Source organism: Oratosquilla oratoria, chromosome 38 (assembly GCF_046742065.1).
Source record: "Oratosquilla oratoria isolate Oo_2021 chromosome 38, ASM4674206v1, whole genome shotgun sequence".
Lineage (NCBI taxonomy): Eukaryota > Metazoa > Arthropoda > Malacostraca > Stomatopoda > Squillidae > Oratosquilla > Oratosquilla oratoria.
The window spans coordinates 29,493,708-29,514,265 of record NC_134814.1 but is presented as its reverse complement, the minus strand read 5'-3'; the positions used below and the strand labels follow the sequence as shown (position 1 = coordinate 29,514,265).

The window sequence follows — 20,558 nt, the reverse complement described above, 5'->3', positions numbered from 1 at the left end:
GTGGTGGGTGATGGTTAGTAAGTGGTAATGGATACACATTGAAAGAAGGAAAAGTTCCAAAAGATTGGAAAAGAGCAAATATGGAACCAATATACGAAAAAAACAATAAGGAAAAACATAAACTGATGACATCTTTTTCCTTGGTGGTTTTTCCGCATATGTACAATCACGAGTTTATGTGATTTTTCATGCATAGTACCAATATAGAAAGGGGGAAACAAAAAAGACCTTACTAACTATAGACCGGTCTCTCTACCAAGTACGATAGCAAAATTTGTGAAAGAATGATCAAAAGTAGATGGGTAAGGCATTTGCAAAAAACAACGTACTAAATCCATGGACGATCATGCGTCACAAACTTAATGTGTTTCTATCCAAGGTTAATAAATGTAATACAAGAAAGAGATGGATGGGCTGATTGTGCATTTCTAGAACTGAAAAATCTTTTGATAAGGTGCCACATAAGAAGTTGCTTAAGAAATTAGAAACTGCAGGAGGAATACAGGACAAACTGCTGAAGTGGATGGAAGACTTTTTGCATAAAAAAAAAAAATAGAATAGTGATAAGAGACAAACACTCTAATTGGGATGAAGTAATAAGTAGTGTTCCACAATTCTGGCTCCAATAATGTTTGCTATATATATTAATGATATGGATAAAGAAATTAAAAGTTATATGAGTATCTTTGAGGATGATGCAAAATTGTTGAAAAAAGTGAACACTGTAGAATATTGTGAGTCGCTACAGAGTGATCTCAATAAAGTATGGGAATGGAGTAGGAAGTGGGAGATGGAATTCAATATTAAGAAGTGTAGTATAATGGAATTTGGAAGAAGCAAAAAAGAATAGTGGGATCATGTAAATTGGGAGAAGAAGAAATAAAAAAGTAGAAAACGAGAAAGACCTAGGAGTCTTTATTATGAATAATATGTCCCCCGAGAAGCATATAAACAAGATTTTTGGAGAAACTTATAATTTAATAAGAACAATCAATGAGGCATTTACATACCTGGATGAAGAAATGGTGAAGAAAATACTAGTCACTTTGATAAGACCAAGATTGGAATATGCAGTGATGTATATATATATATATATATATATATATATATATATAATATATATATATATATATATATAAATATAGATATATATAAATATATATATATATATATATATATATATATATGTATAACAAAACTTGAAAGAATACAAAGAGCAATTACATAATTGGTACCAACACTCTCAGAACTATCATATGAAGAGAAACTAGCAAAACTTGAGCTACAGACATTAGAGCAAAGAAGAGAGAGAGAGGAGATTTGATAACTATTTATAGAATCATGAAAGGTATAGAAACTATTGATAAAGAGGATCTAATAAAACGAGATGGTAGAAATACAAGAGGACACGGAAAGAGAATCAAGAAAGACAGTTATAGAAGAGATCTGAAAAAGAACAGCTTTTCTCACTGAGTAATAGACATTTGGAACAAGTTAGATAAGAGATTGGTGTGTTAAAAAACAATACACGAATTCAAAAACAGTCTAGATAAAATGAGATATGAAGACGGGACATCACGAGCATAGCTCCCCTTCCCGTAAAATACAACTAGGTAAATACACACACACACACACACACACACACACACACACACACACACACACACACACACACACACACACACACACACACACACACACACACACACACACACACACACACACACACACACACACACACACACACACACACACACACACACACAGACACACATAAACACACACAACCATCGTCGGATTAACGGCGAAGATTGGAACTCCGAAAAAAACACGCAATTTTCGTGGATTTCACCAACGAGGGAGTACCTGTATTGTATTAGTAGGGAAGGAGAAACTCGTGGTGTAGTGGGCAGGTTAAAAAAAAAGGGAGAATGGGAGGCATTATTGAAGAAAATAAAAGGAAATGAGGAAGGGAATGAACAAGACTCAAACGTCAGAATGGGTGTAAACGATAAAAGATGTGTAGACGACACAGCTGATGTCGAACAAGTAAGTAAAGAAATTAAGAGTAGAAATATAGGTAAGCGCAGCTTAATAGAATGTGGAGATAAATGTTCCTATGGATTTTATGAGGGAGGAGATGACAACATCCCCATATTAGCAAGTCTATGGGAAAAACTAACAAAATTAAGGAATTATGGGAGGTTAGGTTTGGCCAGCTCGCACTAATAACACAAAGAGTTGGTAAATTGGAAGAACTAAAGAAGGAAAAACAAAACCTAAATAAATAAATAGAAGAATTAAAAAGACAGTTAAGAGAAGTAAAGGATGAGAATGAGGAATTAAAAAGGAAAAACAAAGAGAATACATAGCACAAGAGGTAAGTGGTTGAAAAAAAGTCCAAGAGGATAACAAAATTGAATTTGGAGATCTGGTAAAACAACAGATGAAGGAACACACTAAGGGTACAGTTACGAAAAAGATGAGAGAGAAGAAGAATATATTAAGTGACTTAGCATGTAAAAAGATATATAATTGTATTAGGAATGGAAAAGAGGCATAATCCAAATAGGACTACAAGAGTAAGGGGTGAGAAGGAAAAGTAAACAAGATACTAAAATATTTCAAGAAGTTCAACAAGAAATAGAGAAAGAAATTGAAGAAATATGCAGGTTAAAGAAATATAGACAAGACCGAACCAATTAAGGTTAAATTCAGGACACAAACGACAGCAGAGAATGTCCTATCAAAAACAGGAAAACTAGCAAAAAATATTCAGTATAAACAGGTATGAATAAAAAGAGATGAATAAAGAGGAAAGAGAGCAAGAGAAAACAAAAAGAATCAAAGCTAAGAAAAAAAAAACGAGAACAGAACAGAGTCAGACAAGGAGAAATTATATTGGAAAGTAGTGGATATGAAAGTGAGGAAATGGTTCATATAAGAGAAAAACAGAAGGAAAACAGAAAACAGGATGGAAGTAGCAGAAAATCAAAAGTGTCTTTCACAAATATAGTTGGCTTAATAACAGGCTTGAATGAACTGAATGATAACATGAAGGAAAAAGAACATGACATAATGGGAATTGTAGAGACAAAATTGAAAGGTCCATTACCACCCAACAGAGTCGGACATGGTGCTTATAATTATTGGATTAGAAACAGAGAAGTAAAACAAGGGGGTGGAGTTATGTTCCTGACGAAGAAGGATGTAAATGTGAGGATTGTTATATATGGAAAAAATAGAGTGGAGATGATTATGATGGAAATAGAGGACAGGGACATGAGGAGCAGAAAGTTTGTGCTAAAGTATGTGCCTCCTAAAACGGTTTCGTGGGAAGAGAGAGAACACAAAAGTATGTCAGAAGACAAAAGGATAACACTAAATAAGGTAATGGAAAATAGAGAAGGAATAGTTATAATGGGTGACTTAAATCGTACAGAAATATGCTGGAAAGAGATGACAGTGAAGGGTGGAGACGACCTATAGGGAGATGCACTAATTGTTATGATTATAGAACATACAATGACACTATGAATAGATGAGAGTTGTAGGTATAGAAATGAGGAAGAACCATCGAGACTGGACCTAGTAATTACATCAGAACCTGAAATAGTGGAAGAGATTGAATATAAGACACCAATAAGTAAAAGTGACCACATATTTGTTGAATTGGAACCAAATGACGAGAAATATATGGAAAAAATTAACAAGCAGACTGGGAAAGAATACACAAGGAAGAAACGACAGTAGAAGAGAAGTGAACATATTTTGCAAAAAAAAAAAAAAAAAAAAAAAAATATATATATATATATATATATATATATATATATAAAAGGAAGGACTGGAAAAGTATGTTCCAAAACAAAAACAAGAAAAAGGATATGTAAAATGTTTGTACAACAAAAGATGTATCGAGTTAAAAGGTAAAAGGGATAAAGCTTGAATAAAATGGAAAAAGACAAAAGACCCGAAAAATAGAAAATATATTCTCGTTAAAGAAAGTAATATGTACAAGTGCTCAGAGAAGAAAAGGAAAAATACGAAAAAGATGCTAGAAAAATGTAAAGATCAATCAAAACTATTTTATAGATTTGTAAACAACAGACTGAAGAACAAACAAGAATTATAGAAACTACGACAAGAAGGAATTGAATACGCAGAGGAAATAGAAATGGCAGATATTATGAAAAGCATTTTAAATCAGTGTTTACGAGGGAGAACATAAAACTTAGAGATGTCGAGTGGGAGGAGAAAGTCCTCCCTATGAAATAGATAAAAGTAACTAGGAAAATAATAATGAATCATTAATTAAAGTAATCTCGAGGTTAGAAAATCGCATGGTGCAGATGAAATGGCAGACTGGATTTTGAGAGAATGCATGAATGAACCAACAGACATAATACATAGTCTAATAAGCAGTTCATTGAAAGAAAGAAAAGTTCCAGAAGATTGGAAAAGAGCAAATATAGTACCAATATATAAGGGGGAAAACAAGAAAGACCCTACTTACTATAGACCGGTATCTCTTACAAGTACGGTAGCTAAACTTTGTGAAAGAATTATCAAAAATAAATGGGTAAGTTATTTGGGAAAACCAATATATTAAATCCATGACAATTTGGATTTAGACAAGGAAGATTATGTGTCACAAACCTGATGTGTTTCTATTCAACCCTAATAGATATAATACAAAAAAGAGGTGGATTGGCTGATTGTGCATTTTTAGACCTGAAAAAAGTTTTTTATATGGTACCACATAAGAAATTGCTAAAGAAATTAGAAACTGTAGGAGGAATACAGGACAAACTGCTGAAGTGGCTGGAAGACTTCTTACGTGAGAGAAAAATGAGAGTGGTGATAAGAGACAAACATTCTAATTGAGATGAAGTGATTAGTAGAGTTCCACAAGGAACAGTTTTGGCTTCAAATAATGTTCTCTCTCTCTCTCTCTCTCTCTCTCTCTCTCTCTCTCTCTCTCTCTCTCTCTCTCTCTCTCTCTCTCTCTCTCTCTCTCTCTCTCTCTCTCTCTCTCTCTCTCTCTCTCTCTATATATATATATATATATATATATATATATATATATATATATATATATACATATATATATATATATATATATATATATATATATATATATATATATATATATATATATATATATATTAATGATATGGATAAAGTATTTGAAAGTTATATGAGCTTAGTGAACGATGGAAAACTGTTGAAAAAAAGTAACACTGAAGAAGATTGTGAGTCGCTGCAGAGTGATCTCAATAAAGTTTGGGAATGGAGTAGGAAGTGGAAGATGGAATTCGATATTAGAAATTGTAGCATAATTCAATTTGAAAGAAGAAAAAAATATAGTGGAGTCATATAAACTGGAAAAGGAAGAAATTAAAAAAAGTGGAAAATTAGAAGGACCTGGGAGTCATTATTATGAATAATATGTCCACTGAGAAACATATAAAAAAGAAAATTGGATAATCTAATAATATAATAAGAACAATCAAAGTGTCATTTAAATGCCTGGGCGATGAAATTGCGAAGAAAATATTAGTCAATTTGATAAGACCAAAATTGGAGTATGCAGCGACGACGTGGTCACCAAGTACAAAAAATGTATAACAAAACTTGAAAGAATACAACGAGCAATTACGAAATTGGCACCAACGCTCTCAGAACTATCAAATGAGGAGAGGCTGGCAAAACTTGAGCTACAGACATTGGAGCAAAATAAGAAAGGGAGAGGAGACTTGATAACTATATATAGAAATATGAAAGGCATAGAAATTATTGATAGAGAGGATCTAATAAAATGGGATGTTAGAGATACAAGAAGGATACGGAAAAAAAGTCAATTATAGAAAAGACCTGAAGAAGAACAGATTTCTCCAGAGAATAATACACGTTTGGAACAATATGAGAATATGGTATGTGCAAAAACGATCCACGAATTTAAAAACAGTCTAGATAAAACGAGATGTGGAGACGGGACATCACGAGCATAGCTCTCCTTCCGTAAAATACAGCTAGATAAACACACACACACACACACACACACACACACACACACACACACACACACACACACACACACACACACACACACACACACACACACACACACACACACACACACACACACACACACACACACACACACACACACACACACACACACACACACACACACACACACACACACACACACACACACACACACACACACTTTCGTCGGATGGACGGCGAGAATTGGAGTTCCGAAGAAAAAGCTAAATCTACGCGGATCTCAACGTCAAGGAAGTACCTTATTGTATTCATAGGGAAGGGGAAAGCTCGTGGTGTAGTGGGAAGGTGATAAAAAAGAAGAAGGGGAGGGATTACTAAGGGAAATGGAAGGAAATGAGGAAGGGAAGGACTTGGTCCAGAAGGCCAGGCGTCTTATAAACAAACGAGGGACTGAGGAGTTTGAAGAAGGGATTAACAAAAATGTAAAGATTAGAAATATAGATAAGAGTAGCACAATGGAATGTGAAGATAATAATTTCCAGGGACTTAACCCTGCTCAGGTAAAGCTTTTTTTGTGGTGAAACGCCTCAGGTAAAGCGGGGTCTGACAGACCCCCCCCCCAAAAAAAAAAAATATATATATATATATATACAAAAAAAATACTTCCACTTCATTTAGTGATATAGAAATCAAAATATATGTACTTCAACTTATCTTCTTCCATTCATATGCTTGAAAGTGACTATAATTGTTATAATTTTTTTTATGAAAATTACAAAAAAAAAAAAAAAAAATAAGGTATTGATGACTTTAGAGGGTACTTGACTAAAAACATGAAACGTGAAGCGGTTGGTCATCATCATTTTGTAGAGACCAATATCCCAACTATCTTTAAGGAAAAACAGAACCACAACGAATGAATAATGAATGTGTTTAAAAAAAAAACATAGAATCAGAAAAAATCGGGGTTAATTTTTTTCTTACCCCCCCCCCCCAAAAAAAAAAAAATCCCTGCATTTAGTGACATAGAAATCAAAACATATGTACTTCAACTTATCTTCTTCCATTTCCATGCTTGAAATTGAATATAATTGTTAGAAATATTGATGAAAAATAAGGTATTTCTGCCTGTAGAGGGTACTTGACTGAAAACAGGAAATGTGAAGTGGTTAGTCATCCTTATTTTGTAGAGACCAATGTCCCAACTATCTTAGGGAAAAACAGACCCACAACAAATGAATAATAAATGTGTTTCATGAACCATAAAATCTGAAAAAATCGGAGGTAATTGTTTTGACTTTGTGATACTGAAGAATCTAATTGCAGTCATTGCAGATGGGGGTTGAATGTTCCTGACAAACTGGTCTTTTGTAGTGTAGGTAATAGTTACCCGGAATAACGACAAACAGATAAAAAAAAAAAAGCGAAATGATTATGAACTATGATTTCCTAGTGAACACAATTATAATGCATTCCAAATGATACCATCACCATCGAAAACAAACAAAATTGAGACAAAGCTAAGTGAAATTCAACATATCTGTCTTAAAAATGATAAAAAAGAAGAAATTATTATTTACCCATAAATATAAATGATAAAACATTTATATGACATAAAAAAACTCAGTTAAAGTGGGGTCTGACAAACCCCACGCTACTCACACCTCAGGTAAAGTGGGGTCTGACGGTCCCAAAAGCTCTATAAAGCTTATATAGAGCAAGATTCAGGAATGACCCTATCACCCCCTTAAACTACTCTACTCGTCAAGAAGGTATAGGGGAGAACATATCTATATGCAATACAGTATATTAAAAGTAAAAAACAAAAAAGCATGGGGTCTGTCTGACCCCACTTTACCTAAGAAGGGTTAATGAGGGGGCGGGGGAGGATACCAACCTCCTCCAATTAGCAAGACTAGAGGAAAAACTGGAAAAAATGACCGAACAGTGGGAGAATACGTTCGGTAACATATCAAAGATTGCGCAGAGAGTTGAAAAATTGGAAGAACTAGAGAAGGTGAACAAAAAATTAACTAATGAAATAGAAGAATTAAAAAGACAGTTAAAAGAAGTAAAAGAGGAGAATGAGGAATTAAAGAGGAATAATAAAGACAATAAAGAGGCCATAGCAAAAGAAGCACAGCGTTGGACAAAATCCAAAACAGTAGAATTGCATTTACCGACATAATTAAACAACAAATGAAAGAACAAACTGAAGACTCAGTTATTAAATTGATGAGACAGAAGGAGAATATAGTAAGAGACTTAGCAGATAAAAAGAAATATATAATTATATTAGGAATAGAAGAGAAATATAACCTAAATAGAACTTCAGGAATCAAAGAGGAAAAATAAAAAATAAACAGTCTACTAGAATTAGTTCAGGAAGATGAACCTGAAATCATGAAACAAATTGAAGGGATGTATAGACTTGGAATATATAGTACAGATAAGACCAGACCAATTAAGATTAAATTCAGGTCACAAAGGACGGCAGAGAATATTTTAGCAAAAACAGGGAAACTAGCAGTAAGTGAACAATATAAAACGGTATGGATAAAAAGAGAAATGAATAAAGAGGAAAGAGAGGAGGAAAAAAGAAAAGACATGAAGCTAAGGAAAAAATGAGAATAGAATAGAGTCAGAAAAAGAGACATTCTATTGGAGAATAGTGAATATGAAAGTAAGGAAATACGACATACTAGAGAAAAACAAAAGGGAAACAGAGAATACAATGGGAGTGGCAGAAAACTAAAAGTTTCTTACACAAATATAGATGGATTAATAACAGGATTGAATGAGCTGAATGATTATCTGAAGGAAAAAGAACCGGACATAATGGGAATTGTAGAAACGAAATGAAAATGTCCACTACCACCCAACAGTGTAGGACATGATGTATATAATTATTGGATTAGAAACAGAGAGACAAAACAAGGGGGTGGAGTTATAGTCCTGACTAAGAAGGATATAAACGTGAGATGATTATGATCGAAGAGGAAGACAGAGATAAAAAGAGCAGAATGTTTGTGATAAATTATGTGCCTCCAAAAACACCCTCGTAGGAAGAGAGTGAACATAAAAGTATGTTAGAAGACACAAGGATAACATTAAATAAGATAATGGAAGATGGAGGAAGAATAGTTATGATGGGCGACTTTAATTGCAAAGAAGTCTGCTGGGAAGAGATGACAGTAAAGGGTGGAGACGACTCATGGGGGAATGTTCTACTCGAGATGATTATTGACCATACAATGACACAATGGATACAAGAAAACACTAGGTATAGAAATGAAGAACCATCGAGACTAGACCTAATAATTACATCTGAACCTAAAATAGTGGAAAAGATTGAATATAAGACATCAATAAGTAAAGATGACCACATATTGATTGAACTGGAACTAAATGAGGAAAAATACATGAAAAGAAATAAACAATATAGAAAAGGAAGAATGATGTATGTAAATTTTTTTTTTTTTATAAAATAAGAGAATTCTTAAAAAAAAAAAAAACTGGGAAGGAATATACAAAGAAGAAACTACAGTGGAAGAAAAATGGAATATTTTGACAAAAAATTATAAAAAAGGAGTTGAAAAGTATGTCCCAAGACAAAAACAAGAAAAAGAATATGTAAAGTGCTGGTACAACAAAAGTTGTAGGGAGTTAAAAGACAAAGGAGACAAAGCTTGGACCAAATGGAAGAAAGACAAAAGACATGAAAAATGGAAAATATATACTTGTTATAGAAATTAATATGAACAAGTGTGCAGAGAGGAAAAGAGAAAATATGAAAAAGATGTCATAGAAAAATTTAAAGATCAACCAAATTCATTTTACAGATTTGTAAATCAACAAACTTAAAAACAAACAAGATTTGGAGAAATTAAGACAAGGAGTTGAATATACAGAGGAAATAGAAATGGCGGAAATTATTAACAAGCATTTTAACCCGTGGATGCACGGTGGAGTCAAATTGACCCCAAGCGAATTTTAAACATAAAATACTTTAGTTTCAATTGATATATTTGAACATGGCTTTGTGACTTTTCCCAAATAATTGAAAGTTATGTTCTAGGTTCAGTAATTTTCAAAATAAATCATAATAGTCTCCAATTTGATAGTTACACTATTCCTGCACAACTGGGGTTAAAATGACCCCATCTCAATGTAACGTTAATTTGAATCTGCATAAATCACCCTCTATATTACAGTTATAAAATGAAATATATACTATTTTACAAGCATTTTACAGTGAATATAATATGGAAAAGTGAAAACTTTTAATTTATAGCTGAGAAAATTCATTTAGAAAGAACTGTCAAACACGCAACAAATATGAACAAGTTCAAACAAGTTTTCACACAACGTTCTGCCCTCGCTGTCATAGAAATTACACCATCAGTTGAGCACGGGTGCTGGTTACAGGAACAACACTCTGCAATGGCTCGTAGGAAATCACTGAGTAATGAACGTATTTCAGAAATACTTCTCCAAAGAGATGTAGATGAAGATACAGATGACATAAGTGACGAAGAGTTTATACCTCAAGTTGGCGATGGCTCTAGTGATTGTTCTGATGCTGACGAGGATATTTCTGAAGATGTAACAGCATCAAGTGTTGCTGTCGACACTAGATATCTACAGTCTCCTTCTGGCGATCGTTGGTTTTTCAATGAGCCTTCCTCACATGGTAGAATGAAGAGTTTGAACATATTGATTTAACAATCCGGTGTTACAGCATACGCAACAAATCGAATAACAGAAGACCCATGTACTGCATTTGATTTACTTTTTGACAGAGATATGATGGGGACCATTCTGGTTGAAACTAATAAACAAGGGCAGTGGATTTGTCAAGATTGGAAACTCATCACAGAAAATGAGCTCCGTGCTTATGTTGGTCTCTGCATTCTTCGTGGCGTCTATCGCAGTAAAAACAAAGCTGTAAGGCAATTATGGAGCCCTGAATTTGGCCCTCCAATATTTTCAAAGACAATGTCAGTGAAAAGATTCGAGGACATATGACGAGCGTTGCGATTTGACGATCCTACAACTCGTAATAGCAGGTTAGCAAGAGACAAACTCGCCGCTGTTCGTTTATTGTTTGATGGATTCGTTCAGAACTCACAGCGTTGCTACGTACATACTGAATGTGTTACTGTTGACGAGCAACTCTATCCGTACAGGGGACGTTGTAGGTTCATACAATACATGCTTTCAAAGCCTGCAAAGTATGGATTGAAATTTGGGTTACTCGCAGATGCAAAAAATTACTATGTATCAAATATACAAATGTACACTGGCAAAGATGAGTCGAGAACTGAAGAATTAGGAATGCATGTGGTACTCTCTCTTACCCGTCACTTGTATAGTTCTGGGAGAAATGTGACGTGTGACAACTTTTTTACCAGCCTGAAGTTGGCACGCGAACTTGCACAGAAGCAAATGTCGTTAGTTGAAACTATTCGCAACAACAGAAGAGAAGTTCCTAAAAAAATACGTGAAGTAAAACAGAAAAAAAATGCACGAAAGTGTTTTTGCATATTCAGAAGATGGAATACTGATAGCTTCTTACAAAGCAAAAAAGAACAAGAATGTTGTACTCCTATCAATTTAGCATACATCAAACAAATTGGATGAATCCAACAAGAGAAAACCAGAAACTATCCTCTACTACAATGCAACCAAGGGAGGTGTTGATTGTGTAGATGAGAGAGTCGGTACATATAGTCTGAAATATACGAGCAAAAGGTGGCATGTCCCTGTTTGGTGTAATATTATTGATTTGACTTGTTACAACGCTTATGTTTTGTACTGTGGTGTATTGTCCGACCTTGGTATTGCATTAAGTCGAAGTTATAGAGAAAAGAGATCTTCGGCCACGTCTTCATGCTTCTCACAGAATCAGAAAGCAACATCTAGCCAGAGTAGAAAGCGTTCGAGATGTGAATTATGCCCAAGAGCTAATAATAAGAAGAAGAGTACAAAATGTGGACAGTATAAGCAGTTCATATGCCCAAATCATATGGTCATTTCCTGTAACATGTGTGCCAATGAGGTGTCATAAACTATTAGTTTTTTTCCGGTTCACTAGTTCAAACTTTATTTTGATGTGATATTAGAGGAAATATTTTCTTTCATTATCTTCAAGCGCATATATTTGTACATTGGTTCATAACATATAATTTGTTTTGCTTTTACGGTATCAAGAAGCTTGTGATGTTTTTCTTTATATTCCGGATGTTGAATATATATGTTCATTCCTGTTCACTAGTTCCAACTTTATTTTGATGTGATATTTGAGGATATATTTTCTTTTACTATCTATAGAGTTTATTTACCTTTATGCGCATATTTTGTACATTGGTCCATAACATATTATTTGTTTTGCTTTTATGGTATCAAGAAGCTTGTGATGTTTCTCTTTATGTTCCGGATGTTAAATATATATGTTGATTCCTGTTCACAAGTTCTAACTTTATTTTGATGTGATATTAGAGGAAATATTTTCTTTCACTATCTATTGAGTTTACATTGAAGCACGTATATTTGTACATTGGTTCATTATATATTATTTGTTTTGCCTTTATGGTATCAAGAAGTGATGTTTCTCTTAATATACCGGGTATTAAATATATATATTAACACTAGAAATATTTTATTTGCCTTTAATATGTTAAATATTTTAAAAAAGAGGTTGGGGTCAAATTGACCCCACGGTGCATATTTGCCTGAAAAAAAAAAATCGTGCATCCACGGGTTAAATCAGCGTTTACAAGGGAGAACATACAACCTGAAGAAATCGAATGGAAAGAGAAAGTCCCCCCTATGAAAGAAAATCGCATGGACCAGATGAAATAGCAAACTGGATTTTGAAAGAATGCAGGAATGAACTGGCAGACAAAATACATAGCATAATAAACAGTTCCTTGAAAGAAGGAAAAGTTCCAAAAGATTGGAAAAAAGCAAATATAGTACCTATATATAAAGGGGGAAATAAAGAAGATCCTACCAACTATAGACCAATCTCTCTAACAAGTACAATAGCAAAAATTTGTGAAAGAATTGTCAAAAGTAGATGGGTAAAATATAAAAAAAAAAACAAGGCAATTTGGATTTAGACAAGGACAATCATGCATTACCAATTTGATATGTTTCTATTCAAGGCTAATATATATAATACAAGAAAGAGATGGATGGGCTGATTGTGCATTTCTAGACCTAAAAAAAAAACTTTTGACAAAGTACCACATAAGAAGTTTCTTAAGAAATTAGAAACTGAAGGAGGAATAAAGGGCAAACTCCTTAAATGGATGGAAGACTTTTTGCATGAAAGAAAAATGAGAGTAGTGATAAGAGACAAACATTCAAATTGGGATGAAGTAATAAGTGGTGTTCCATAAGGAACAGTTCTGGCCCCAATAATGTTTGCTATATATATTAATGATATGGATGAAGAAATTGAAAGTTATATGAGCTTCTTTGCAGATAATGCAAAACTATTAAAAAAAAAGTGAACACGGAAGAAGATTGTGAATCGCTATAGAGTGATCTAAACAGAGTCTGGGAATGGAATAGGAAGTGGGAGATGGAGTTCAATAATAAAAAGTGTAGTATAATGGAATTTGAAAAAAGCAAAAACAAAATAACAGGATCATATAAATTGGGAGATGAAAGTATAAAAAAGTAGAAAATGAGAAGGACCTGGGAGTCATTGTTATGAATATTATGTCACCTGAGAAACATATAAATAAGATTTTTGGTGAAACTTATAATTTAATAGGAACAATCAAAGTGGCATTTACATACCTGGATGAAGAAATGGTGAAGAAAATACTAATCGCTTTTATAAGACCAAGATTAGAATATGCAGCAACGATGTGGTCACCAAGTACAAAAAGAAATGTATAAAAAAAATTGAAAGAATACAAAGAGCAATTACAAAATTGGCACCAGCACTCTCAAAACTATCATATGAAGAGAGACTAGCAAAACTTGAGCTACAGACACTAGAGCAAAGAAGAGAGAGAGGAGATTTGATAAATATTTACAGAATCATGAAAGGCATAGAAAATATTGATAGAGAGGATCTAATAAAATGGAATGATAGAAATACAAGAGGACACGGAAAGAAAATCAAGAAAGACAGCTATAGAAGAGATTTGAAAAAGAACAGCTTTCCTCACAGAGTAATAGACAGTTGGAACAAATTAGATGAGAAAGTAGTGTGTGCAAGAGCAATACATGAATTAAAGAATAGTTTAGATAAAATGAGATATGAAGACGGGACATCACGAGCATAGCTCCCCTTCCCGTAAAATACAACTAGGTAAATACAACTAGGTAAATACACACACATTCGTCGGATGGACGGGTAAGATTGGAGTTCCGAAGAAAGAGTGAAATTTTCGTTGATCTCAACGACAAGGAAGTACCTTATTGTATTTACAGGGAAGGGGAAAACTCGTGGTGTAGTGGGAAGGTGAGGAAAAAGGAGAAGGGGAGGGATTACTGAGGGAAATGGAAGGAAATGAGGAAGGAGAGGACTTGGTCAAGGCAGGCAGACGCCATATAAACAACTGTCAATTTAGTGACGATGAATGGACTAACAAAAATGTAAAGATTAGAAATATAGATAAGAGTAGCACAATGGAAGGTGAGGATAATAATTTCCAGGGATTTAATTAGGGGGGGGGATACTAACCTCCCCCGATTAGCAAGACTAGAGGAAAAACTTGAGAAAATGACCAAACATTGGGAAAGTAGGTTCGGTAAAATGACAGAGATTGCGTAGAGTTGAGAAATTGGAAGAATTAGAGAAGGTGAACAAAAACCTAACTAAAGAAATAGAAGAATTAAAAAGACAGTTAAAAGAAGTAAAAGAGGAGAATGAGGAATTAAAGAGTAATAGTAAAGACAATAAAGAGGTCATAGCAAAAGAAGCACAGTGTTGGAAAAAAATCCAAGAGAACAGTAAAGTTGCATTTACTGACATAATAAAACAGCAAATGAAAGAACAAACTGAAGACTCAGTTATTAAAGTGGTGAGACAGAAGGAGAATATAGTAAGAGACTTAGCGGATAAAACAAAATGTATAATTATATTATGAATGGAACAGAAGTATAATCTTAATAGCAACACGAGAATCAAAGAGGAAAAAGAAAAAGTAAGCAGTTTAGTAGAATTAGTTCTGGAAGATGAACCTGAAATCATGAAACAAATTGAAGAGATGTATAGACTCGGAAAATATAGTACAGATATGACCAGACCAATTAAGATTAAATTCAGGTCACAAAGGACGGCAGAGAATATCTTAGGAAAAACAGGGAAACTAGCAAATAGTGAACAATATAAAAATGTATGGATAAAAAGATAAATGAATAGAGAGGAAAGAGAGGAGGAAAAAATTAAAAGACAAGAAGACAAGAAGACAAGAAGACAAGAAGATTAATAACAGGATTGAATGAACTGAATGATTATCTGAAGGAAAAAGAACCGGACATAACTTGAATTGTAGAGACAAAATTAAAAGGTCCACTACCACCTAACAGTGTAGGACATCATGCGTATTATTATTGGATTAGAAACAGAGAGACGAAACAAGGGGGTGGAGTTATGTTCTTGACTAAGAAGGATATAAACGTGAGGTGTGTCACATATGGAAAGAATACAGTAGAGATTATTATGATCGAAGTGGAAGACAGAGATAAGAAGAGCAGAATGTTTGTGATTAATTATGTGCCTCCAAAAACAGCCTCGTGGGAAGAGAGTGAACATAAAAGTATGTTAGAAGACACAAGGATAACATTAAATAAGATAATGGAAGATGGAGGAAGAATAGTTATGATGGGCGACTTTAATTGCAAAGAAGTCTGCTGGGAAGAGATGACAGTAAAGGGAGGAGACGACTCATGGGGGAATGTTCTACTCGAGATGATTATTGACCATACAATGACACAATGGATACAAGAAAACACTAGGTATAGAAATGAAGAACCATCGAGACTAGACCTAATAATAACATCTGAACCTAAAATAGTGGAAAAGATTGAATATAAGACATCAATAAGTAAAGGTGACCACATATTGATTGAACTGGAACTAAATGAGGAAAAATACATGAAAAGAGATGAACAATATAAAAAAAGGAAGAATGATGTATGAAAAAACAAACTTTGATCAAATACGAGAATTCTTTCAAAAAGAAAACTGGAAAAAATATACCAAGAAGAAACAACAGAAATGGCAGAAATTATGAACAAGCATCTTAAATCAGTGTTTACGAGGGAGAACATACAACCTGGAGAGATTGAATGGGAAGAGAAAGTCCCCCTTATGAAAGAATTAGAAGTAACAAGTAATGAAATAATGAAACACTTGAGTAATCTTGATGTCAGAAAATCGCATGGACCAGATGAAATAGCAAACTGGATTTTGAAAGAATGCAGGAATGAACTGCCAGACAAAATACATAGCATAATAAACAGTTCCTTGAAAGAAGGAAAAGTTCCAAAAGATTGGAAAAAAGCAAATACAGTACCTATATATAAAGGGGGAAATAAAGAAGACCCTACCAACTATAGACCAATCTCTCTAACAAGTACAATAGCAAAAATTTGTGAAAGAATTGTCAAAAGTAGATGGGTAAAGTATTTGAAAAAAAAAAACGTCCTAAATCCAAGGCAACTTGGATTCAGACAAGGACGATCATGCGTCACCAATTTAATATGTTTCTATTCAAGGCTAATAGATATAATACAAGAAGGAGATGGATGGGCTGATTGTGTATTTCTAGACCTAAAAAAAGCTTTTGACAAAGTACCACAAAAGAAGTTGCTTAAGAAATTAGAAACTGAAGGAGGAATAAAGGGCAAACTCCTTAAATGGATGGAAGACTTTTTGCATGAAAGAAAAATGAGAGTAGTGATAAGAGACAAACACTCAAATTGGGATGAAGTAATAAGTGGTGTTCCATAAGGAACAGTTCTGGCCCCAATAATGTTTGCTATATATATTAATGATATGGATGAAGAAATTGAAAGTTATATGAGCTTCTTTGCAGATAATGCAAAACTATTAAAAAAAAAGTGAACACGGAAGAAGATTGTGAATCACTACAGAGTGATCTCAATAAAGTCTGGGAATGAAGTAGGAAGTGGGAGATGGAGTTCAATACTAAAAAGTGTAGCATAATGGAATTTGGAAAAAAAAAAGAATAATAGGATCATATAAATTGGGAGAAGAAGGAATAAAAAAGTAGAAAATGAGAAGGACCTGGGAGTCATTGTTATGAATAATATGTCACCTGAGAAACATATAAACAAGATTTTTGGAGAAACTTATAATTTAACAGGAACAATCAATGTACCATTAATATACCTGGATGAAGAAATGGTGAAGAAAATACTAATCACTTTTATAAGACCATGATTGGAATATGCAGCAACGATGTGGTCACCAAGTATAAAAAAGTGTATAAAAAAACTTGAAAGAATACAAAGAGCAATTACAAAATTGGCACCAGCACTCTCAAAACTATCATATGAAGAGAGACTAGCAAAACTTGAGCTACAGACACTAGAGCAAAGAAGAGAGAGAGGCGATTTGATAAATATTTACAGAATCATGAAAGGCATAGAAAATATTGATAGAGAGGATCTAATAAAATGGGATGATAGAAATACAAGAGGACACGGAAAGAAAATCAAGAAAGACAGCTATAGAAGAGATATGAAAAAGAACAGCTTTCTTCACAGAGTAATAGACATTTAGAACAAGTTAGATGAGAAAGTGGTGTGTGCAAAAACAATACATGAATTTAACAAATAGTTTAGATAAAATGAGATATGAAGACGGGACACCAGGAGTATAGCTCCCCTTCCCTTAAATTACACACACACACACACACACACACACACACACACACACACACACACACACACACACACACACACACACACACACACACACACACACACACACACACACACACACACACACACACACACACACACACACACACACACACACACACACATACACACACACACACACACACACACACACACACACACACAACACATACACACACATACACACACACACACACACACACACACACACACACGCACACACACACACACACGCACACACACACACACACACACACACACACACACACACACACACACACACACACACAGACACACACACACACACACACACACACACACACACACAGACACACACACACACACACACACACACACACTCACACACACACACACACACACACACACACACACGCACACACACACACACGCACACACACACGCACACACACACACACACACACACACACACACACACACAGACACACACACACACACACACACACACACACACACACACACACACACACACACACACACACACACACACACACACACACACACACACACATACATATATATATATGCATGCGTTATTAAAGTCAACAGCTGAGATAGCATTATTCTGTTTATAGAATATCTTTTCGATGTTACGCACTAATGTGCGGTCGTCTGGATGCAGATTTCCGAGTAGGATACTTAAGTCCATGGTGTTTTCCTCTAGACGTCTTTCGGCTCTAATTAGCCATCTTCAGGAGGTGTTGTCTGGTTGAATTGTTGACAGAGAATGACGCGGTTTGATCGTGTGGCGGTATATATCGGCGGAGAGCGGAGTGCCCAAACGTCCGCCCGCCAATCAGCGCGCGGGGTGCATCCTCTATCTTCTCGTTGGTAACGATGTTTCAGGTTGCTGTTGTATAATAATAGCGGGTTTTTGATTGTAAATTAGCACCGCTTCTGTCATCTTTAGTCTTCTGGTGTCATTATTTCTTTCAATGATGGCGGTGGTGCCTTCCATATGGTGTCTCTTAAGTGTTAGTCCATGCTCGTACAAGTAGTGTCTTCTTATGGCGCCGTCCTGCAGATGTGCTGAAATTCTCTTAGACAGTGTTGTAGTGGTGACGCCAATGTACCGAGAATTTAGGCGACTGCAGTCACCACTCGAGCAAGTATGTTGGTACACGACGTTCACCTCCTGTATTTCACTTGTCTTAGGGAGGCAGCTATTCTTGACAACTAACTTGGATGTCCTTCTTGTTTTGTAGTAGATGACGAGGTCGATTTTTGAAGAAGGGTCGGTGGGTGTGACATTCTTATAAATTATATTTTTGATGGCTTTCTCGTCATCCTTGTAGGCTGAAGACATAGTAGCACTGTAAAAGAGTTTTATGTTTGTGTAACTGTCTGTTGTTCTTGTTGGTGCATAAAGGTGTTCAGTCGATGCCGGATAACACTATCTATTTCTTGGATGGGGTAATTGTTGTTGCTGAGAAGCTGGGTTATTCTCTTGAGCTCTGCGTTGGTGGCGGTCCATGTTGAGCAGTGGGTGAGGGCTCTTTTGACGAAGGCGTTGATGACGCTGCGTCGATACCGCTCAGGACACTCGCTTGCACCGTTAAGGCAAAATCCGAGATTGGTGGATTTGGTATAAACTTCCGTAGAAAAGGAAGCGGCTTCACGACGGACCAAAATGTCGAGGAAAGGGAGCTTGCTGTGTTGTTCTATCTCGTGGGTGAAGTTGAGACAGGAATTTGTTTTGAACTTGGAAATTAAGTTCACGACTTCTTCTGTGTTGCCACTGATGAAAATATCGTCCACGTATCTTGCGTAGATTTCTGGTTTTGGATGGTGCTGCTGCCAGAATATCTCTTCTACATTGGCGTCACCACTACAACACTGTCTAAGAGAATTTCAGCACATCTGCAGGACGGCGCCATAAGAAGACACTACTTGTACGAGCATGGACTAACACTTAAGAGACACCATATGGAAGGCACCACCGCCATCATTGAAAGAAATAATGACACCAGAAGACTAAAGATGACAGAAGCGGTGCTAATTTACAATCAAAAACCCGCTATTAATATACAACAGCAACCTGAAACGTCGTTACCAACGAGAAGACAGAGGATGCACCCCGCGCGCTGATTGGCGGGCGGACGTTTGGGCACTCCGCTCTCCGCCGATATATACCGCCACACGATCAAACCGCGTCATTCTCTGTCAACAATTCAACCAGACAACACCTCCTGAAGATGGCTAATTAGAGCCGAAAGACGTCTAGAGGAAAACACCATGGACTTAAGTATCCTACTCGGAAATCTGCATCCAGACGACCGCACATTAGTGCGTAACATAGAAAAGATATTCTATAAACAGAATAATGCTATCTCAGCTGTTGACTTTAATAACGCATGCATTATTAACGGCCTACTTCCAATATATATATGTATATGTATATATATATATGTATATATATACATATATATATATATGTATATATATATATATATATATATATGAAAGAACAAATAATGTAATGTATTTTCTTATTTTTTTTCAGAAACATTATATAGATATCAACGTGGAGTCACAAACAACAGCATATAGTGGAGCTCTTGTTCCAATAACTAACTTTGGAGTATCTTGTT

At 35.1% G+C, this 20,558-nt stretch overlaps 1 pseudogene; it reads left to right on the top strand.

The window, feature by feature from the left end:
- The first annotated feature begins 1,998 nt into the window (after positions 1 to 1,998).
- The window catches only part of LOC143019844 (uncharacterized), a 19,343-nt pseudogene continuing 783 nt past the window's right edge, over positions 1,999 to 20,558 (top strand).